Below are 23,412 nucleotides of genomic sequence, written 5' to 3' on the forward strand. Positions count from 1 at the left end.
CCATTGGAGTCTTGAACAACAGTCACATTTTCATTTATATCATGACCCTCTAGGTACCTAGGTATTTTCAATTCCTATTTATTGGATGCTTCTAGGCTCCTGAGATCCATAATGCCAAGGACAGATATTGGTATCAGTTCTTTTACAGGGAAAGACTTAGAGGGTAAATAAGAGAGTAAAGAATTTGACCCTATGTTTTATTTATCTAAGAAAAAATTAAAAATTCTACTTTTATTGAAACATTCCCTTAGCAAGATAGACACCCCCCCCCATTTTTAATACAGAGGAAAGGAGATTAAAAAAAGCAAGAATAACGATATAGCGAAAAATTCATTCAGGTGGGAATCTTAAAACATTATTTATAATGTTATTGTTTATATAATTAATCCTCCCTCTTCACAAAGGACCAAACCTGTGTCATCAAAAATAGGAAAGTATCCACTTCACTTTTAAAGCTCTCCTTTAACCTCTGATGTATTAAAAGTCTTTTCCAGTGCCTACTGAAACCTTGCCTTCTGCATGTTAACTTAATTTTCTCTTGTTTTGCCAGTAGTGCACAATGCAAACAAAATATAGGAAATCAAATGTAAAATAAGTTGAAGTAAATAACAAAGTGGAGGAAAGCAGAAGAGATAAGGAAGGAATTAGAGGGAGGTGGAACATTTTCAGAAGGAAAGCAGGAGATGTGTCTATTTCCTAGGGGTTGTATGAAGAAAGTAGATGAAGAGCAGCCTCCTGGGAGTCGGAAGTTTGGGTTCCACGCTCTCACTGACGAGTCTCATTATCTGTGTAATTTCCAGCCAGTCCCTTCATTTCCCTGAGCCTTTATAACCTCTACTGTAAAAGAGGGAGTTTGACTAGAGGGATCTCAGGCACTTTCTAACTATGAAAAAACATAAGTTGTCCATTCATTTATTCTAAATTGCAGCCAGTCTGTTTTCCAATTTGAGATACGGAGTGTAGACCAGTGATTCATACTGTGAATCTCCTGCCGGTTATGACTCCATTCCCATCTTGACTGTGGACTCTCTGCTAGCCCTGGGAAAAAAGACACAGTTTTTGGTTATTAATTTCTATGGATAGAAGGCTATTTCCAACTTTGTTGTTTCCCTCTTTTATTTATTTTATTTTTAAGCTCTCTATAACATCACTTGGGGAGATCGATAGACGTGGAAAATTAGTCACTGTCATTATTTGCAATGTTATTTTTTCCATTTGCTCCAAAGGAGCTAATTTCATTCTTTGGATTTGTTGAAAACTTTTGGCAAAAGACCTCTTAGGCAGTGGGAGAAGGACCTGTGTAATCCTCTCATCCTTGTTTGGGGCAGAGAGGCTGGACGTGGTGGAGCAGTGAAATACAAATCTGATGCCTCACGATAACTATCTTGGCAGCAGCTCCAGATTTTAAAGCTCATTCACAGGCAGGTTTTGAGTGCTGGCTTGCCAGCTGAGTCTGAGTTCTAAGTGGCATTTAAGTCTATGTCTGTGGTAGAGGAGGAGACATTTGCATGAATGTACATTTGTGACTGGATGGGATTCAAATGAAACATATGTAACAAAACATCAATTGCCCATAATGTTCCAATCCAGGAATCTAGTTTCTGTAGGGGCATTTACAGACTTATTACTTGTTAGAAACTTGAGGCTTAATTTTTTTCTCTGTGTATCTTGTTGCTGCAAACACTAATAGTTTTGATTGGAGGTCTTTCCATCTTTGGAACCTAGCCAATGGCCTGCCCCTTTGGAAAAATGTCTCAGTAGCTAGGCGCTGTGTGGCTTTGCCCTGTTGCTGGTAGGAGCTCTCTCATCCAAGGCTGTCGTGTAGTGATATAGATGTGTCCTGACAGGGATCTGCTGAGGAAATGTGTACGTGGTGAAATCAGTCCTTTCTCCGTGCACCAAGTCACTGTTCTGGTGTGAGTTGCAGTCCCTCAGAAAGGCACACAGAGGGCCCAGAGAAGGACCTGGTCCTTCATCCTCCCGTCCTTTCCTTCTTTTACCACCTAGAACAAACTTGTGGCCAGGAGAACGGACTATGGATACTGCACTGCTGCCACTGATGGTCTTAGCTGTGGACTAGAGACAGGAGACCTGGCTCACTTCTGAGCTCCTCTGAGTGATTTTAGGCAGATTGTTTGTACCCTCCTTGGCCTCAGTTTCCTTATCTGTAAAAACACCGCTCTCTCACGGTTGGATGATGTAGCAGGAACAGGCAGTTGAGGTTCAAACCCGTTTTGCCACTCATTCATACCCATGTATCCCTGGACATGTTATATAAACTCTTTACGCCTCAGTTTTTAAAGTCTGTGCCATAATTATCTCCACTTTATAGATTAAAAAATAATTGAGGTCTAAGAGGGGACAGGTAACTTGCCTTAGATCACACGGGAACTCAAACATGAATTTTGTCTCCTAGTTTAGTAGTCTAGTGCTAAGTCCAGTATTGGGTACTCTTTGTTGCTTGAGCCTTATTTGGAGCCTTATTATGAGGGGAGCCTGCTCTCAGTGTGGGATCAGGGACAGGACCAGCAGTGAATTGACTGGTAAATGTAGCAAACCATCAGATGGGTTGCCTGCAGGGGTGTGCCTGTCTGTATGTCTTTGTGTGTGTTGGGGATGGAGGAGGTATGTAAGCTTATTTTAACTTGAACTCAGCTTTCCTTGATCCCCAATAAGTCAACATCTTTTTTTAGTGTTTCCTGGGAACTCTGGGCATAGGTCTTTGAAGTAAAAGACTCAGTGATCAGTTAATCGCTCCTTTCTTAGTTTTCCTAGAGTGATGAAGCAGAGAGACGAGTGTTTCCAAGGAGGTATGGATAATAGCATGAAGCTTCCTTGGCCCCCTCCATATACTTCACGCCTATCTTGTCAATGGAGATTGGTCTTGGGGGGAAGGGGGTAAGTGAGGACAGGAGGATGAATGGAGTGACTTTTGCCTTGTCCTCTCAACCTCAAATTCTGAAGAGAGATGTATAGGAGAGGAGTACCCACAGGACCTGTTACTATATGTCACTGTTAAATGCATGGCTAGACCAGACGGGGCCCCTGTTTGAAGGTAAGGAGACCTGGGTTCCCATCTTATTTATCCTTAAATCCTTGGGGAAACTGCACCTTTGTATTGCTATCCATTTACTTTTCCAGCTTCTCACTATCCACTAGGGGTAGTAAATGGAGGGTGTGGCCAGAAGGCTATCCTAATCCTTAATCCCGCTCAAGTCCCCAAAGAGAGGTAAAATCCCAGAATGACTTTCATTTGCCATGGAAGGAATTGTGTGATGGAAACAGTGCTGGTTTTCCAGTTGGCTTTTCCAGCTGTGAACTTGCATCTCGTGTCCTCCTCCCAGCAGACCACGGAGAGTGGGAAAGGCAGGCTTTACTCGCACTGCCTGCCCAGGGGGGATGGGCAGGAACACTCCTGCCACGGACTCGCAGGGAAGCTCTCCTGCTCTACACAGGGAGGTCATCTGGCTGTTGCCTGCAGTCAGCTGGATGGATGTTCACTCAGAGATGTTTTTCTGGGGCTACTGAAGTTGGAGGAGGGCGGATAATACACACTCCCAAGTGTGTTCACCAGTGTGTTTTTTTTCTTATTTTTATTCCCAGTATACAAGAAAATGGGAGTAAGTCCCTTTTACACATGGTAAAACCAAGGAACTGAAAAGTTCAGAGATTTCCCTAGGTCCCAATGCGGTGACAAGACTACTCTCCATATTTTCGCCCTCCCAGCCTCCAGCTCCCTGATGATTCTCTGGATAGCATTGCCTTTCACGGTTACTCGGTGTTCTTACAGCATAAATTGAAGCCTAAGCTCCACCTAGAATCTTTCATTTCCTTCTAAGCATTCAGTGTTTGGCATCCTGACCCTCCCCCACATGAAGGAAATCCCAGTGAAAAGACTGCCTGGACCCTGTTAGTTCAACCCTCGGGTCAGGTCCCAGCCTTCTCCTGATGCTAGCAGACCTTCTCCCAGGCCTCAGAGCCTCTAAGATCAAAAGCAGCTGCATGTTCTGAAACATTCTAATTGACCCTGTTTTTCGTGTTAGTCTCAGCGTTTGGTTTTGTCTAAAAACAACCATGGAGGGCTCGAGCAATGGCTGGCTGGCGGGTGGACACAGCTCAGCAGTCGCATGGAAGGGACTGATTACTCTCCACATTTGTAAATCTGAACCTGAAATATGAAATGCTGGCATACGTGATGTGAGGGCTAGCTTATTGAGTATTTTATTGTCTGAAGATAGAATTAATGGCAGTACCATATCTTTGTCAAACCCAGGCAATGAAACTTTACGAGTTCTTCACTATGAAATATTTTGTTTATGTCCCATGGGTCTAATCTAATGTTTTTTTTTTCCTTTTTCTTTACTTTCCCACCCCCACCCTTTCCCTGCCCTCTTTGTCTCTTGAGGCTTATTCCCTTTGGAAATGCATTAGTTACCTAGGAAACCTTAATGTCATTTTTTTTTATGAGTGGAGTTTGGTGCAGCATAAAGTTAATTTATAGGGTGGTTAGGAATTCATGTCATGACTGGTGAAATAGGAGACTTTATTATGATTTCTATATCCACCTGTGTGGTAGGAATACATACCTTCCCTCTGTCATTATGGGTAATTTCTTAAAACATAATTATGAATATGTATGCCATTTCACAAAATGAGTTGATCCACTGTTGTTCAATGAAATTCGTTATATTGTAAAACGTAAGCCCTAGAACATAATTAGCAATAAAAACAAACCAATAATATACCAGGCAATCTGTTAAGAGTTGAAGGACGTGGTGGAATTTTCTTTTAAATGATGAGGTAGTTCTGCCTTAGAGACAAAGAATGAATAAGATGAGATTTTGAAATCTTTCAGTTATGTCTTCTGCGTTCTTTGAGGTCCATGTTAGGAAGCTAGATAAAGTGTAGCTTCTAAAGTCTAAATACATCCACTACTTCATACTACTAATTTCTTTCTGTCTTTGTCCAAAGAAGAAAACACATACCCATGAAGTTACATTAATGAAATGTTTAACGTTTTACAAATAGCAAACAGGATGAGCTTCTTTCTGAAGGCTGACATCCCTCACCACTGGGGTGCCAGCGTCTTCAGCTTAAAGACTATTAGTTTGGGAATTAAAGCTTACATTGTGCCAGGCCCTGTGCTGAGTGTTTTAGACAAATGAGTTTATTCAGTCCTCATAATCCTCCTGTGAGGCTGGCATTGTTTCTGCCATTTACAGATGGCTTCTGAGAAGCTCAGCCACCTGTCCAAAGACACACACCTATGAGGTGAAGAAAGCAGCGTGGAGCCCAGGTTTGTCTGACTCCAAAATCTACTCTTTCAATGAGTTCTAGTTCCTGATCTGTTACTATATTTTTCTCTGCTTCCCTGGGGAAAGTCATCAAGGAGTCGGAACCTCAGTTTTCTCACCTATTAATTGTAGAGTGGGAACACAGAGGCTAATAGAATGTGATCTTTAGTATCCCTGCTCTCTTTAGAGATCAATGCTGGTAACAGCAAAGCTGTGCCTTCTTGAGCTGATACACCTTTTAGTGAAGACTGGGCTTGCTGAATAAATATAGACAAGTCCCTCAGTGTCTGTGGACAACTGCACCCAATCTGGAAAAAAAAGAAAAAAAGAAGAATGCCTCCCACATGACCCTTGAGGGTATTTGGGTTGGGCGTAGTTGCTAATTGGCATGATAACTAGTGTGACTGTTGGTTAGTAATGCTGCACCTAATTGTGTGCAGTAATGGGTGGGCAGCCAAGAGCCTTTTGAATGCCAGGAGCCAAGGTAGCACAAAGCCTTTCCTGACCCTTCTGTGCCCAGTCCCTAAGCACACACCTTTTGCACTCACTTTGTTTCAGAAACAGACTTTTGGGCTCCATCAACTCAAGCAGCTCTCTGGGTGCCTGGGGGAGGGAATGGATGAGGTAGGGCAAAAGGAAGTAGCTGTAACAACTCTGCCAAATTTCTCCACAGTGCCCTCCAGCAGCAGAAGAGGCAACTTGCAAATGTTTTAGTCTCAGCCAAGGTGTGGAGTATAGTTTAGCAATCTCAAAGACAGGAAAAAGAAAAACAATGAGAGAGGACAGACATTCTAAGCTAGCTGTATGATCACAAGGGGGAAATAACCAGGCTTGTCTTGGTCGGGTATGGTCCCAGAGGAAAGGATCCTTGGAGGATATTTGGACCAATTTTCTTATTTCTCGAGTCAACGTGTCATAATGAATTAACCACATGCGGGTACTGCCCCGAATACGCAGTCTACTTAACTGAAACATCAAGTAGGTAAATTCTGTTTTTCAGAAGGTAGAGGCACAATTTGTTCATTTCCATTTTGTTTCTGTTCAATGTTTCAACCACAGAGTGGTGCTATTGCAAAAGATAAGGGTGGGCAGAGCAGGAGCTCTAGAAATTTGCTTTAGGAGAGAGTTTGAAAAGGGGCTTTCAAACACTAGATCTGGTTTCTGTTCTCGCAAACCAGTTTCAGGAGTCAGGGCCTTACATTCAGACACAGTGGGGAGAAAACAAAGGTTCAGGAACTTACCAATACAGTCCACAGATGACGGCTAAGGCCATGACTACAGAATCAACGTGGAGGGAGGTGGTGACCTAGCTAATCAAAAAAGACCTCATTCTGGATGGACTTCACACACAGCACTGTCTGTGCAGCAGGAACTCACCAGCTTATTTCCAAGTTCCATTCTTTGCTTTAACTATTGATACCACTAAGTTCCTTTTCTATTTAGAAAATCAGATTGGCACAGTGTTCTGCAGTTCCAAAAGGACTCCCTATTACATACAATAATCTTTTATCCTATCTTTAAAAAACAAAACAAAACAAAACAAAACAAAAAACCACTCTCCTTTTTCTGGCCACCCTATTCTTAACACCTTGCTGCCCTCCTTGGAAGCTGAAAGGAAGACCCGGGTGGCCGCCCCTTGCTGTCTTTAGAGGGGAGAAGAGAATCTTTTGCTCCAAAGTAGAAAGGGGAACAGTAAAGGAAAAGGCATTGTGCCTTTTCGGGAGAGGCTGCATGAAAAATGTCTTCCACAAAGGGAAGGGCTAGTGGCTGTGCATTTAGGAAAAAGTAAGAAAAGTGGATCACGCTCTGCTTCAGCCTGGTTCTCTCACTCCTCTCTTCTGCTCCCAACCCCCCCCCCCGACCCCCCCAAGGCACCACACATATTTGGCAAGATTAAGGTGTCACCTCTCATATTACAAGACACGTTGATTGCATGCAAAGACAGACCCACCAGCTCAGGACAAAACCCTCTGGAGTTGGGAAACAATACGAACTCTTCCTGTGATCGCCTAGGTCCTGGCTAAGTGAGGCGGCCAGCGACCGGCATCTGCTGAACAAATCCGGGTCTTAAACTCACTGCTGTCTTTTCTCCTTTTTTTTTTTTTTAATTCTGATTTTTCAAATTCAAGTTTGCCCCCTCCCTTTCCCTCCTCCCTCCAGACTTCCATTGACCGGGAAGCTGAAGGCTGGTCAGCCCGCACGTGTTTTTAACCCATTCCTCACTCACTGGAGTGGGAGCCAACCACCTCTTTCTTTTCCGTCTTCGGGTTACCGGAGGACCTCGAGCTCCAGAAAAAGAGACCCTAGAACTCAGCCAGTGGAGCTGACACTGGGCCCCGAATCTCCCCTTTGAAAGCTGAGGGTGGGAGGGGGGCAAAAGCGGGAAGTGGAGGGAGGGCAAGGAGGCGGGCCAGAGCAGGGGAGAAAACCGGAGCCCAACAGAGCACGCCCAATCCAACCTTCATGTTGCTGTGTGCCAGGTGGAGGGAACAGCGCGGCAGCCTAATCTGGCCCGGAGGAGGACCTGGACAGTGTGGCCCGAGGGAGGCACTGAAGGAGGACCCTATTCTTCGCAGGGACCGCGGGAGGTGCCGCCCCTGGGCCTCCGTGGGCGCTTCTGGCCGTGTTCGATGTGGCAGCCTCCATCAGCCAGGATAATGATGAGGCAGGTACAATCGATCCAGTAGGCAGCCCCCAGACTCCTCATCCCTTCCCATCTCCCAGCAGCCTCTCTCTGTGTGGGGTTCGGCCTGATCTGGTAGGCAAAGTGACCCTTCTCCTCGGTGTGTGACCCAATTTTCAAACAAGTCAAAGAAATTTGGGTTTTTTGAACCTAGACCCTAGCTGAAACAGCGAGTGGACTGTTTATTAGACACCTGGAATGGCAGGCAGGGCAGGGAGGAGACGGGGTACGTCCTCACTTCCCTCCCCCAAACGCGCGCGTGGAGTCAAAAGGTCCTGGCAAGAGACAGAGTGAGGAGTGGCTGTGATGGCAAGGAAAGTGGAGGGGGTTCGCAGATGAGACCTGCCGCGCCACGACCCAGCGAGCGGGGTAGAAGGGGAGCAGGAGCGGCAAAGGCTCTGGATTTCTCACTGACCCCTAAGTGACCCCCCCAATCTCTCAATGGCAAATGGGAGAAAGCAAGATGACTTAACTCGGTAAATTTAGGGAGAACGCCCAGAACAAGTGAGGGTCGAACAGGCAGCTAACATCTCGAAATACGAGATTTTGCACCCTCCCCCACCATTACGTTCTTCGAAAAATCTACCGGTGGGGAAGTGAGCGGCACTACTTTCCGAGGTCTATTAAGTAATCTGTTTCCTCCCTTTTCTGCTTCCCGTGCTGCCCCTCGTGCAGACTGATGGGCGCTGGGCGGGTGCTCAGCTGCAGGGCCCGAACCTAGTTTAGAGAAAGTGGCTTAGGAGAAGTTGGAGGCTGGGTGAAATGGGAGGCTCCGATCCATCCTGCTCTCCGTTCACATCGTGCGCGCGCGCGCGCGCACACACACACACACACACACACACACACACACGCACGCACACACGCACACGCCCTTGGTCCCCAGACCCCCGCCACCCCCGACCCCCAGCACTTTCTCCCCCAATACCTCTCTGATTTGATCTCCCTTGACCACCCGCACAGTGCTCTTCGTACTGGTCCCCACGAGCAGGCTGCAAGTTCGCTGGGGAGCGATTGTCCTTGGGCGTGTTCGTGATGTGGGGTGGGGGAAGGAGTGACGGGTGGGCTAGATAGGGGGTGGGGAGAGATCTGGAGCTGGAAGGGTCTAAGGTTTGGAGGAGGAGTTTACACATTAGACCCAAGCCGCCCAGAGGAAAGGGGCAAGAAAGGCCCTTCTGCCTAGTAAAGAAAATCTTAAATAAAAAAGAAAAAAGGAAGAGCAAAAAGAAAATTTTAAGAAAAAGAACAACTAAGACCGGCTGGAGACATTAAGGTGTAAAATGCAGTAAAAAGTTGACTATTTCGTTTTTCCCCCTGGACCTCTAAAAGGGACATCATGGGGGAGACTGAAGCAGACTACTCATCTGGAAGTTTTTGGTGTTTTTCTTTAAGAGGGGCTAGGAGGAATGGCCCAGTCCTCCCACTGGCACCCAGACCAAGCCGGGGGGAGGGGGACGCTGGGGCGCAGGCCCGCGAGGCGCGCGACCCGCCGGTCGCGGGGGCGGGCGACGCGGCGCGCAAGGGGTTAAGGCGCTGAGCGCGGAGCCATCTGGCTGGGTTGGCTGGTTATAACCGCGCAGATTATGTTCACGGGACTCAGAGTTGAAGGCTCCTCTCCCTACCGAACAGCTCCGCGCGCGGCCCTGCGAGAGAGCCCGGAGCAACTACTTTCCTCCCTTTTCTTCTTTCTTTTTTTTCCCCCTGCTGGGTAGTGGCGGCGGTGGGTTGGGGGAGACTTTGAATGACCAAGTTTGCGTCCACCTTTCTCTTCATGTCGATGTCCCTGGAAACAGTCACACGGATGCCATGGTTACTTCTGCCACGGTAAGGGGAGGCGGGCACGTTGGGTGGGCAGGTTCGGGGCTTGGGGGCCTAAGTGGGGTTTTTTATAGTGGAGTAGCGCGGGGGCCCCAACTCCGCACCCCGCCCCACCCCCATCGCGTGGCACTCACTTTCCCGGGCTTGTCCCTTCCCCGAAGTTTGCGCTGGGATCGGCTCCGGCCGAGGTGCTACCACAGCGCCCCGCGCGCGCGCGCGCACGCACACACACACACACACACACACACACACTCACTCACTTCTCCCCACCTCCTCTCTTTCGTCCCTCGGCGGCCCGAGAAACCGCCCGATATCTGGAAAAGTGATCAGGTTTAAGGGACCTGGATTGGAAACGAAGGGCGGAGGCGAGGGGAAATGGGGGCGACGGAAGGGCAGGGAAGGGATTCTGTAGAACTGCCACCCCCCCTTCCCCAACACACGCGTGTGCTCCTGCAGAGAAGGCCCCCTGTGCATCCTGTAACAAAAGGTGACCGGCAGATCTCTGGCCGGGAAGGGGCGAGGTGCCACCTTCACTCCCCGGCACGCCCCCCGCGCCCTGCTCCTAGCCGCTCGGAGCTCTCCGCACTGCTAGGCTGCCTTTGCCTGGGCGTGGGCTGGGGGAGGGGACTCGGAGCTCCGGACCTGAAGGGTCGCTAACAAGTTTGGGGAGTTGAGACACCTCACTCGGCGGGACGTACCTGCTGTGGAGTCCCCCTGCCTCCGCGGAAAGCTTTTATTTCGGAAATGACCCCGGACTCGGGGCAAGTCTTGGCCAGTTCCGACCCCGCGGCTACCCAACCCCGGGTCTCTGCGCAGATGTTGGAGCTCCGCGCGAGGCCCGCACATCTGGGACCCGGCAGAGGAGCGGGGGCCATGGGGGGATAGGGCCATTCCTGGGGAAATCCTCGCGGTTTCTCCAAGCCAGCTCTAGGAATTTGAGGCGAAGGTGTGGGAAGGCTGGGACACTCGGGGACCGGCAGAGCTAAGTTGGTGTTAAGAGGACCCACAACGGTCCAACTCGCTTCATTGCCCCAGAGCTCTACTCATAATACTAATTAAATTTTGGACGCTTGGAAGTTGAAAGTTTGGGGATGGGTGGGGGAGGGGACTCTGCTCGTTGCTTTAGGGGGCCAGTGGGTGCGCTGCTTCTGTGGGGGAGTTTGGCTGCTGCGTTCCTTATCTGCGCTTCACAGGCACGGACCTGAGAACCCTTCGCCCATTAGTGAGGATCCCTCTTTTTGGATCTGTGGCTTGGGGGATTCCAGGTGGAGGAAACAACGAACCTGAACCTGACCGCCTCGTCTCGACCTCTGGCGGCAGGCGGCAGGTTCAGAGTCTGAGTAGAGGCAGCTGCTTAGACACAACCGGAGTCCCGGACTCAGAGCTGGAGAACTCGGAGACGGCGCGCCCGCGGACTTGTTTATGTGTGCGAAGAGCTGGGGGCGGGAGCTGACTGGGGGCGGGGGCTAAAAGGGGGTGGGTGTCACTCCTGGAGTCTGCTGTTTGCAACGCGGACAATTACAGAATGTGCTGGACAACCTGCTTTTTAATAAAGAGATACCCTCTCCTACTCTGCAGAACAGAGCAAGAAAAACATCTAAGCTCTGTGCCCTGAATGTCAGGATGGGAGACAGTTGGAACAGAGGGAACTTTTCAGTCCGTTCTGGTTTCACAGCTCTCAGAAATCCTCCGGCATACTCAGCCTGTACCGCTGCGGCCCCCAGTTCCTTCCTGACATGTTGTACAAAGAAAGTTGAGCAGTAGAATTCAGGGGATAAAACCCCAGCAGACTCTGTTTTGGGCTGAAACACTGAGACCTAGCTTTGGGAGTGGGGCGACATGAAAGGCAAATCGGGTTCTGTGCACACTGTTGGGGGAGAGCAGAAATGCGGGGCGGGCCGGTGGCGTTGGGGGTGTGCTGGTGAGGGCTGCATGGTAGCTGGGATTGGAAGATTTGGTTCTGTGTGATGGGGTCTGCTTTCCTGCGGAGGTTAGATCAGGGCCCTTGCTTGCTGTTTGGTGAGGGAAGGAGGTTTTTGGAAAGTTGCCTGAGGTTGTGTCTAGGGGGTGGCCAGAGAGCAGGAGCTCCACCCTGTCTGTTCGGTGGAGGTGTTTCTGAGGACTCTGCGAGATGAGCATATGTGTGACTAGCAGGAGATGAGAGCATGTGGGAACATAGGTGTAGCTAATGAGAAATCTGTGCCTGTGAAGGGTGTCAGAGCAGGAGGAGAGGTACAGTGTGTTGAAGACAGATGGCATGTGCACGCCTGCGCAGACACACGGAGTGGGTGTGGCGTGGGAGGGCGGCTAGGCTGTGTGTGGGAGTGGAAGGTGGATGTGTGTGGAAGGTTGGGCGCCTGAGGATTACCAAGGGGATATGTGTGGAGGTGGGGAAAGATTATCTGAGAAGAGCAGAGTGTGAACTTTATGAGTGTGTGTCGGGAAGTTTGGCTGGGATGGCACTGAGGTATGTGGGAGGGAGAAAATGTGGGCTCAGACACTCCTTAGGGAGAGAGTTGTCAGCGAAGGATGCTGGGTTGGTTTCTGCCTTCTCCCCCTCCCCATTTCCCCAGAGAGGAGAGAATTGGAGAAGACTTAAAAATAAGGGATGATGTACATTTAAGGGGAAAAGTCCTGTGTGTTGGCACTCGGGGCTGGGGGGAAGTCAGAGAGGATGCATGCGCAGGATTGTGGTGAGTGAAAAATATATTCTGCATGCCTAGTGGCAGAGGTGCATGTTGTGTTATGTTGTATAGGAGATTTCTTACTTAATAGAGGAATTCACTGTCACCAATTGATACTGATTATCAATTAAAATTTATGGAATGACTACTGGATGCTCAGCTCATTGCTGGGTACTGGGCCATGGCACAGCGCCCTGGAAAAATTCCTCCTCGGAGCTCAGCTGACTGCTGCAATTTTGCCAGGAGGAATGAAGCGAGCTCGATCCTAGTTGAGGTTTCTTGAAGAACTGTAATTCAGTTTTTAGAGATGTGTATGGATCTTGGGGGGCCAAAGGGATGCTGACTTGAAATATAGCTGTGGTTTTGTAAAAAGAAGGCATAAAGATAGGGATGATGTATAGTTTTGTGTGTTGGGGATGGACCTAAAGCGTGTTACTGCTTTTCGTAGGGGGTGTGAGCTGGGAACTGGGGTGGGGGGGGTGCCTCAGTCCAGGTCAGAGTGTAGATCCTGATGCATTTGAGGGGAGAGTTTTTGAGTGGGGAGTGCCTACTTACTAGCGGGAACAAAACTTGATGTGTGGAGCTGCAGAAGGGTGAAGCACAGATCAGGGAAGATGTGGGTTGGGAGTGTTTGTTAATCTTGATGTTTCCTGGGCTATGAATGTAAAGCTAACCTGGTGTGTGTATGGTTGTGTTCATGTGTGCATGCGTGCAGGCGCGTGCGCGCGCTCACACACACACACACACACACACACACACACACACACTGCGAGGCTGGAGTTAAGTAACTGGGAGAAAGTTAGCCATGAGGATAGGAGAAAGTTAGCCATGAGGATAGGAGCAATGTATATTCCAGCTCTTGTTGGGGGTGGGTTTATGTTTTTTGTAGGAATTCTGTGTGTCTGAGGAAGGATGCTCATATGTGTGTGCATCTTAGGCAAAAAGAAGGGTGTAGATAAAAGAACAGCTGTAGGCAAGAACTTCAGAGCCTCTGGGAAGTGAGGGGAATGTGAAATAGGTTGGGTTCATACCTTGAGAGAGCTGGCGAGGCAGCTGCATCAGAACAGGGAGGGTGGTGTGCTTTGAGTGCACATACTTGCTTGTCTAAACCAGCTGATAGGGAGCCTCATTTATTAGGTTCTAATCATGTGAGAGCATATGTTTGGGGAGACTTTGACTCATGACTTTTTGAATTCACAAAATGATAGCTGTGCCATTTTGAGATTCAATTTTATTTTTATGGGTATGCATCTCTATGAGAGAGAATTAATATAGGGTTTGAACTTTGGTCAGACCTCATGGCAGATATTTCTGAGGATGGTATGGTGGGAGTGGAAGACTTCGCATTGAGAATGTCTTGGTTCTAGTCCCCCTCTGCCACTATGGAGCAGTGTGACTTCAGGAAAGTTGTTTCATCTCTCTGATTCTCTGTTTTGTTTCTCCTTTTGCAAAATGGCAATGTCTGTGATGCGTGAGGGAGGAAAGTCCACTCTGCTTTTCTCTCAGTCAAAGCTTGGTGTGTTTAGGAGTACAAAGCTTTACTCAGAAATGAAGTCTAATTGTGTACAAGTGCCAGCATGTGTGCAAACCACTGTAAAAATGGGATCTGTACCTCTCCCCCCGACAGTGCAAGTTGGTAAAATAATGTTAATGCCCACTGCATGTCTACTGCTCACCCACCGGGTGAGTAGAACTTTCTTTAACGGCCTCAGCTTACTCATCCATAAAATGGAGGCAGCCAAACCTAGATTATAGTTGATGGAAATCTGTACTCATAAAAGGTTGTCAAACTGTTTGGAAGAAAGGGGGTCCAAAAGTCCATGTTACTAATTGTCAGAAGCAGACATTGTCCTGTTCTTTAGCACGAGCTGTGTCGACCATGACACCGAAATAAATGTGACTTTGAGAAGAGAGAAAGTAGCAATTGTCCTTGGCATATTTCAATAGAAGAGGAGCAAAGCCCAGCCATCCTGAATTACTAGGAAGGTCTGATTTCCTCTAAACTGCGGGTCTGGCAGGCAAGAGTCTTTAGATATGTGAAATGGCATGCACCCACCGCAGCAAGTTGGTACAGCCACTTTCCGCGGAGATAGAAATGGAGGCAGAGGGGCAAGGAAACCCACTGAAGCCTCCGAGCCCTCCTAGAAGTCAGCACACGCTGTCAGCTCCTGGCTCAGAGTCAGGCTCCCATCCTTGAGTTCAGTGGCCATAAATAGTCAGGAGCTAAGCTATTTCCATGAGGCACTAAACCAATTCTGTTGCTTTTCTTGGCGCGATCGGGCCAATTAAGTTGATTGGAAGAGGTCACTGCTGATGGGTCTCACATTCCCCAGGCGGGACAGGCCAACAGTTTAATTACACAACATTTCCCATCTCTGCAATTCCACTCCCAGATATATCAGATGTTCAGGCCTCTCCGCTTCCCCTCCATTCAGGACGACTAATTGGGCAGGCAGCTTCTGCTCCGGGCCTTTTCCTGAGCAGTGACTCCCACCCCAGCTGAAGGGAATGTGAATCCACGTGTTGGCTGAAGTGGGAGAGGGGAGTCATGCAGACACTAAAGATCTTTAAAACCCACCAACCGGCTTCAGGACCTCACCAGCTGCTGTTTTACTCTTTAATGAGGCAGGCAGTTTTTGGCAGTGGGTTGAACTAATGACCGTAGCTAGGGTTTTAGATTTAGTTTTATTTAAAATTGAGTTTGTTGGAGAAGGACCAAATCTTCTACTGGAGACAAGCCTAAGCCCCGTGTGGTGCTGCTGATAAGGTCTGTGGATATACTTTGTGTGTCGACAGGCGTGTGCACAGTGAGAGGAGAGCATGGGATGTGTGTGTGCTGGGGGGACACGTGAGCAGGAGACATTTGTAGACTGTTGTTATGAGTGGCAGGTATATAGGCACCTGTCATGATATTACTTCTTGCAGAAGGGCCAGCTTGTGGAAAAAATCAGAAGTAACTTCTTTCATATGAGGCCAATATAGACAGTACCTCACTCTTGCCTGGACAGATTTCTGTTATGATGAACGCTGGACAAAGGAAATTTTCAGAGGCCTCACCATAAAAGCTGTGAAAGCACATGTAGATGGCCCAAGATCTTTATAGTATTTGTTGTTGTTGTTGTTAGTTTTCCATAATTCAGCCTTTTATTCTACCCCAAAATACCAAGCGGTATGCACCCCTGGGTGGTCAGAATGCATCGGCTCTTTCCTGTCCTCATCTGCGCCTTGGTCCTTTTCAAGTGATCTTAACTGTGAGCGACTAGAGGCTGTCCATGTCTCAGGGCATCGTCACAGAACAAACCTCTGACTATAACTGGTTTAGCTGGAGAAAAGCAGATTTCGAAGTGAACTTGGGTGGGGTCTGTTGTGGTTGCTCACTTTTTAACAGCATCTCTAGAGAAGACGTTTTTTGAGCCCCAGATCTTTTATGAACTTGTTCAGACAGGAATCTTTGAAAGGATGAAGGTTCTTGCTCATTCAGGGCCACAGCTGTAGGGAGCTTTCTGTTCTCAAAATATGCCAGGTCAGGGTGATCTTAAGTAGCATGGGACAGCAGAAAGCCTACTCACTTGGAGGTGGGGACCAAGTTTGGAGTTGAACTCTCACTAATCAGCTGTTGTTTGATACTGGATGTTTTCACCTGCCCTTGATTTACCCATCTGTAAATGAAGGGCTTCAGTTAGAAGTTCTCCAAGTCTCATTCCAATTCTGCCATCTTAGGATTCTATTGTAGCCCTTTCCTCCTGCTCAATCAGTGCTAGTATGTCTTGCTTGAAGGTCTTGGCACACCCTAAATGAGCTCCTGTTTTTATCTTTGGGGAATGACTGAGTCAAAGGCAGAAAGCAATGCAAAGAATTTGCCATAATGTTTTGTTCTGGCCAAGAATACTCATGAAGTTGGCTTAACCTCCACAGTGTATACAGAACTGAAAGAGGTTGGGTTTGGCTTTCTGGTAGGCCTGATGCTGATTAATCATCTAGCTTCCATGTAAATGCCTCTTAGTGTCAGTGTGCCTAAGATAAAGACCCACCTTTCAGATGATTGATGATGATGATGATGATGATAATGATAATGATAATTAATATTTGAGTACTTGCTGAGTGCTAGACATGATTACAAATAGTGCATGGCATTCATTATCTCAATGCCCAAAATAATCTAATTTACAGATAGGGAGACTGAGGTTTCGTGAGGTGAAGGGATGTGCTTATGGTTACACAACTAGATGTCTGGTTTTCTATCTTGAAGCCTGTGGCCATCATCCCGAGTCCATCACCTGCCAGTTAGAGTCTGTTTCCTCCATTCTGTGGTGTCATCCAGATGGGAGATTGTTCGATAGCCCTCTGCAGAGTCTATCACCCCACAGGGAAACCTGCTCCACTGGACGGTTCATTTTCACTTGCAAGACGAATGTTGAGGTTTTCTAGCCACCTGCTGGCAAGCATGTGTCAGATCTGTCTTAGCTCCCATTGGCCCTCCTGCTTTACTTCCCACTGTGTTGACAAGAGAATCTGCCCTTCTGGAATGGGGGTATTGATTTCAACACCAATTGCCTCCTTGCAAACTCTGTAAGCTTAGAGCTGGACATATGGTTTTGATCCACATGCCCACGAGAGGTGGTGGGTCCCAGCATTCTTGAGTCCTGTGATAAGGGTTGCAAAGAATCAAAGTAAAAGAAAATCTGAATGGAGATCATGAGGGCTTTTCAGAATTTGGAAAATGGTTTTCCTTGATAGGCCACGGAATTCCCTCCACTTATACTGGAGCCAATGTGAATGTAGTTTTGTTTTGTTTTGTTGAGGTTGGGGTCTGAGTATGCTTCTAAGAATTGGGGTCCCCAGGCTCTATTTGGTGCAGAGCAGAGCAGTTGTAGAGTCCTCCAGCCTTGGCACTTGCCTGCTGCATGCCCTCCTCTGGGCAGTACCAGAAGAAGCGCAGCCAGAAGGGTGCTTTGGGCTGCATGTGACGTCTCTGAAGAGTATGAATAAAGGCTGTTGTTCTTCTTTCTCCCTCCACTCATTCTCATCTTTAAGGAAATTAATGAGAATGACTTTGTTCTGTTGCTTAAAGGTATTGCAATGTGCAAATAAATGGCAGCACTAACCTAAAGCTGGCGAGGTTGTAGGTACTACAAAGCTATGTGTTAACTTGGTTTAAAATAATTTTTCATGTGTAAGGTGATGCATTTCTTCTTTATATGATGACATAGCTGTTCTATTATGATTTTTTAAAGATAGCCAGGTCCTTGAAATGTACTGCCTCCCTCCCTCTGTTTCTAGGTCTAAGGCCCTGGCATGTAAAAATATCTTCCCCCTCTGGTTCCAAAGGATCCCCTAGGGAATATGTCTCAAATTCTCAGTCAGGGATTATTTCTATCCTGTGCCTAGCAGACTTACTCCTGATGGTTCATAGGGCATGGCCCCACATTCACCCGATTCAGGAGGGAAATGCAGCTCTGGGTATCACTTGATTCCCAACAAGTGTGTCCTATGATTGGGAAGGAGCCCAGCTGACCTGACACCCAGCTTGCTGTACTACTCTTTGCAAAGGACTCAAGCTAGCTGCCTGACCTGGAGCAAATCACTCTCCCTCCATGGGCCTCTATTTCCTCTTCTGGAAAAGGAGGGTCTTGGATTCAGTAGAAGGTCAAAAGGACTCTGCCAGTTGTGACAACTCACATATTTCATGATCCTGCTGTTCCCTGAGGCTCACCGTGACCCAAGCCTGGGATTTCCAGGTATCCTGGCTGGCCTGGAGGACTTCCATGCAAAAACGTGGAGGGAGGAGGAGGAAATTAAGTTATGTGGTGCCAGATAAGTTATTGAACATATGGATGAGTGCATGTTTATAACGTGCTGAAGACGCAAGCTTGCCAGATTTGTGGCAGACCTTGAATTGGAAGTTGGGAGCATAGGGAGAGTTTTATGTGGGATAAAATTATCTGTGGGTAGCTGAATTCAATAAGCTAAATCAGAAAGATCCTGAACTATGAACAAGGAGACCAGACGCCCCCCTAACTCTTCCAGAGACTGACTATGCCTTTTGGGAAGTCCCCGAACCACACCAGGCTTCACTTTCCTTGTGTGTTGTGTTAAGTAAGCCAGTTAAGGGCTGCTGGCCTTGGTGATCCCTAAAGTCTTTCCTGCGTCATCATTTGTTGTGGGAATTGGGAATTAATAGAAAAACGTGTATGGATGATTCAATAAGAGGATATGGCTTCAATATAGACGTAAATGTCCTTTGATTGAAAAACTATACTAGTGGCAGGAATATACGTCTGTTCTTGAATTGGAGATGGCCTTGGAGGACACAGTCTGTGTGTACAATGTGTTTAGAATTCTGTCCACTCCATCTCCACCAAGGATATGGAAATCATCCTTCACACCTTTGCTTCACCATTACCTTCTCTGGGCAACCTCCCTGCCTTCCCTAGACAGCCTGGGGTTCCTTCACCAGCCATCCCATGTTATACCATTTAGCAGCTTGAATTTTATTTGCATTTCTATCTTCTCACTAGAATAAGAGCTCTGCAAAGAAAGGGATCTGGTATTTTCATCTCTGTGCCCCTCAGTACCTTGAACAGTGTCTGCCACAGAAATGAGTTGGGGGAATGAATGTATGATGGGTCATAGCGATTGTGCAGAGGTTCAGAAAGTGATGCACTCGCCAAGGGTCCAGAGCCTTTGTTCTCTGTCCGCATTTGGCCAGTCTCAGGCCTGAGGTCATGAATCCTGCTCACCAAGAATGGCTGTTCTTTTTCTTTCTTTGGAGACCCTTCTCCCCCATGGCTTAGTCTGCTTAGCTCTTCTACAAATTTGGACTCTCAGTCAAAGGGGAATTGAGTGTTATTGCACATGAACTAGAGCAACTGATGTCTAGACACTTGGAAAGCTCATGCTGGAAGATTATTCAGTAAACATCCTGTTGGTAACTAAGTCTCAGGCCTGTGCTAGATGTTGGAAAAGGTGCACGGCGGATGCTGCAGCTCCGATTCTGAGGGTCTAGAATTTGGTGGAGGAGACAGATGAGTTACATCAGCATGCTCCAGGGAGGGGCAGTGTGAGCACGGAAGGTCAAATGCAGGGGTCCCAACTGGAGTGTTGATTTTTAGTGTGAGTGATGATGGAGAGTCCTCCTGGTCAGGAGCAGGCTGAAGGGTCTATGAATAGCCTTCACTTTGGCAGGGTGGTGGTTTTGTTGTCCTCAAGTTCCCGATGTCAGACCAAGTCTCTGAGCATCTCAGAGCCTGTTGTGATATATGCCCCTTGGTTGTTCATGGGGAGACCTTGGGGAAGGTACATCTTGTACAGGCGTGAAGACTTAGGTGTGTAGGTGTGTATGCTCACAGGTATGATCTTCAGAAGCATCTTGTTCATGGCTGCGGTCCCCGCGAACAGGAAGGTGGTCTGCCCGAGGCGCCCAAGCTCTCAAGGCTTTTCTCTGCTGCCTCAATGTGTAACGTCTCTGTGACCATTTCTGACACAGGAACAGACTGCCATCTACTGTCCACTTCTGTCCTCTGAGTCCCTCCTGCTTTGTAAGCTCCTCAGCATGTTTTTTTCCATGTCCTGTTTTTAATTGGTGCAGATACCAGGAGAAATGGAATAGACATCAGGTCCTTATTTAGTGATATCTTTGGAATTTAGAAGGGAGCCTTTAAAAAACATAACACATCTGTTAGATGTTTTTCTTACTTGCTTAACAGAAGTGTTATTTTAAGGGGGCCTCCTGTCTTTCCCGGTTCTTCTGAACCTCCGTGCTAGGTCCCATGTAGAATACCAGGAGGCGAAAGGCAAGCTCTACCTTCATGAGCCTTGCACTCTAACTCAGAGGTCAGGACAGACTTGTGGAGAAATAGACAATAGGATGGGGCAGGATATGTTTGGTAAGTGGCAGGGACCACGGAGACTCTGGAAGTTTGGATAAAAGAAGTCCTTGCAGGCTGGGGTGATTGGGAAAGACAAGGGTGGGAAGGTCTGAGCAACCCCAGGGTTTGGAAAGAGCCTTCTGGGAGAGCTGCTGGGTGTCACAGAACAGGCTCTGCATTGGGGGTTCTGGGACCCAGAAGGCCTGAAGTCCTCCCCACCATGACCTGGGCTGTGGGTCTTGTTGTCTCAGCAGACTCCCACCCCGACCCTGCATTAGGGACCACACTTGCACACAGTGGGAGGCGGCTCTTAGTTTCCAGCTTGTCAAGGGGGAGTAGAAATCGAGTTCCACTTGGGTCCCGTGCAGGGGGGGGCACTCAAGGTGTGGCCCTGTCCTAACAACCCCACACACTTCTCATACCTTCTCTCTCTCTCTTTCTTAGCAACTTTATCTAAGAGCCAAGGAGTAAGAGGGAAATGTCAGAGGACTGCAGTGACAGGACACTTGAGAGAGGCAGAGAGACAGACAGACAGACACTGACTTTCCCCAGAGGAATCTCAGGAGCCATACAAATACGAGGGGGGTGAATGGCTTCAGGAGGGGTGTGCTAGGCTGCTGCTTCTGTCCGCATCTCCCCTGGACCTTCCTTCCAAAAACACATCCATATAGTACTTCAGTCAGAGATAGAGACTGCAGTAGGGTTAGTGATAGCGCAAGTGTAAGGTTCTTTCCCATTAGAATTTGTTTTACCATTCATTGCTTTTATGGAGCTTTTTAAGTATCTGAGACTTTGAGGGTTGTGGATTAAAATGGGAAAAACATTTTTATAACTCATTCTCATATTTTTTCTCTCTCTCTTAGCATTTAAATGATCACCAGGAAAATCTTCAGTGTATTTATTTCTTGTTCTTGTCTTTGGCGGGGGGGAGGGGGGCGGTGGGCAGGGAGAGAATATGAGAGAAAAGAAGAGAGAAAGATATTTTGGATTGTGGTCTATTAGCAAGTCTAGGAAATCAAGTTGAGTTTGGGTTGGATTACTGGTAGAGAGACCTCAGCTTGTCACTATAATCCTCTGACATTTCCTTTTTATTTTTTGGCTCTTGTACGAATTGGCAATATATCTTCCTAGTCCCTCCGTCAGTGTTTACATCTCCTTTAGGGGCTGCTGTATAAAATTACTGTCTGTCTGCTGCAAGTCTCCTCAGTTCTTTGAGGGACCACTTGACAGAAGCACAGCCAAGGATAGAGCCATTAGGGAAAGTCTGATTTTTGACTAAGAGGGGAAAAAAAATGTTAGGGAATTAGGAAAGGATTCTGGGGGTTTCATGTGCTTTCCTGTGGCACAGCGATGTCTGTGACTTTCATCCAAAGAGAGGTAGTGGCAGGGGCTGGGATAGAGACAGAAAGGGAAATTCTTCCAGGAGAAGCCGATGTGGGGGGTGATCATCTGTTCCGAGCAATGGATATGGAGCCAAAGAACCCCAGGAAATACCTGGGATGTGTTCTGATGGCCTGCGATGTGATTTGTAGTCATTGGTGAAAGTAGGAGGAGGTTCGGAGAAGAGTTTCAGATGAGGAGGCAGGTGGAAAGAAGCCCTGAGGTGAGAAAAAGTGGGACTAACAAAACGAAAAGTCGTCCAGGTGATGCACAGTGACTGACATGGGTGGGGTGGGGTGCACGGTTCGTTGGGGAGTAGGCAGAAGCCAGTGCGGGGGAGGGGAGCTTACTCTTTACTCCACGGGTGATGGGGAGCCATTGAAGATTTGAGAGCTGACATGCAGGAGGGCACAGTCAGGCTTTTGTTTGAAAAATGATCACTCTGGCTGCAATGTGGAAGATGGCTCTTGGTAAATACAGTGGTTCAATGAAAAAATGACTTTGGTTGGATTGATGGAAGAATGAATGAGTGAGGAAACAAATGAATGAAATGTAGAAGGGGACCACGGAGACTGATTGTATCTCAGCTTACTCTGATCAGTGCTGGATCCTGGGGAGAGTAAACCAGCCTGTGAGGATGGGGGTGGGGGATGGGTGTCGATAAAATGATTCTTAGCTCTAGATGTAGAAACCAGGGACTAAAATAGTAACTTAAATGCTGACAGCTTAAGGTGGTTGACAGTGGGGGAGGTCGCCCAAACTTTTTCCTTCTTCTATGCATTTCCTTGCTAATTTGATTTCATTCAGGATCAGAAATGAAAGGGGCTTTGGAGTCGCACCACAGAAAATCTGAAACTGACAGTGACTTGCTCCAGAGGGGGCTGCTTGCATTTCAGAAGTTTTCCAAGGCTCAGAGTGGCCGGTGGACAGACACTAAGGTTTCTAAGGGCAACCGAGGGGAAGCCAGATTCCTGGACATTAGCTGCACCTGTAGATGATCCCTATAGATTTGTGTGTGTGTGTCTGTGCGCACACGTGCATGTGTGATTCAAAGTCTCCAAAAAATTACCAACTCTACAGAACTTCTTTGCCAGTAGTGGATCTATATAGAGAGTTACTTGCAGGTTCCCATTACTTGGCTTATTTAAGGAGAGTGCGCATGACAGTGACCCAGACAGATGCCTGACTCGCCATTGCCATCGAACAACCTGGGATATGGGAACATACACACTCCTCTCGGAAAAGCCAAAGGGAGCCGAAGAGAACTTCTGTCATTGCAAAGGTCTTTGCTCTGCAAAAATTCTCCCGTGTTCTTATTGTCCTGATCTCACCTTGCACTTTTGAGATCTGTTAGCTTTGGCCAATTAAAGTTGAATATCTAGGGTTGAGACAGAGGCATCTCTTTTTTTTAAAGCTTGTCATGTGATTCCAATGTACAGTCAAGGCTGAGAACCACTAACTTGCAGTATGACCCCAGCAACCTGTCCCTGCCCTCTGCAACTTTGCCCCGGCATCCCTCCCACCCTGGGAGTGCTTGTGAGAACTCCCCATTTAGTTAAGGGTGTTCAGCTCATGTGAGCCGAGCTCTCCTGCTCCCTACCTGTCCAGCATTTGCCTCCAGGACTGGCGAGCAGGAGGGTAGATCACAGGTGCTCAGAAGATTCTGAAGTGCCCCGCAACCTACTGAA

Source organism: Pteronotus mesoamericanus, unplaced genomic scaffold, assembly GCF_021234165.1.
Source record: "Pteronotus mesoamericanus isolate MK-2021 breed Mesoamerican mustached bat unplaced genomic scaffold, CSHL_Meso_final contig_263, whole genome shotgun sequence".
NCBI lineage: Eukaryota > Metazoa > Chordata > Mammalia > Chiroptera > Mormoopidae > Pteronotus > Pteronotus mesoamericanus.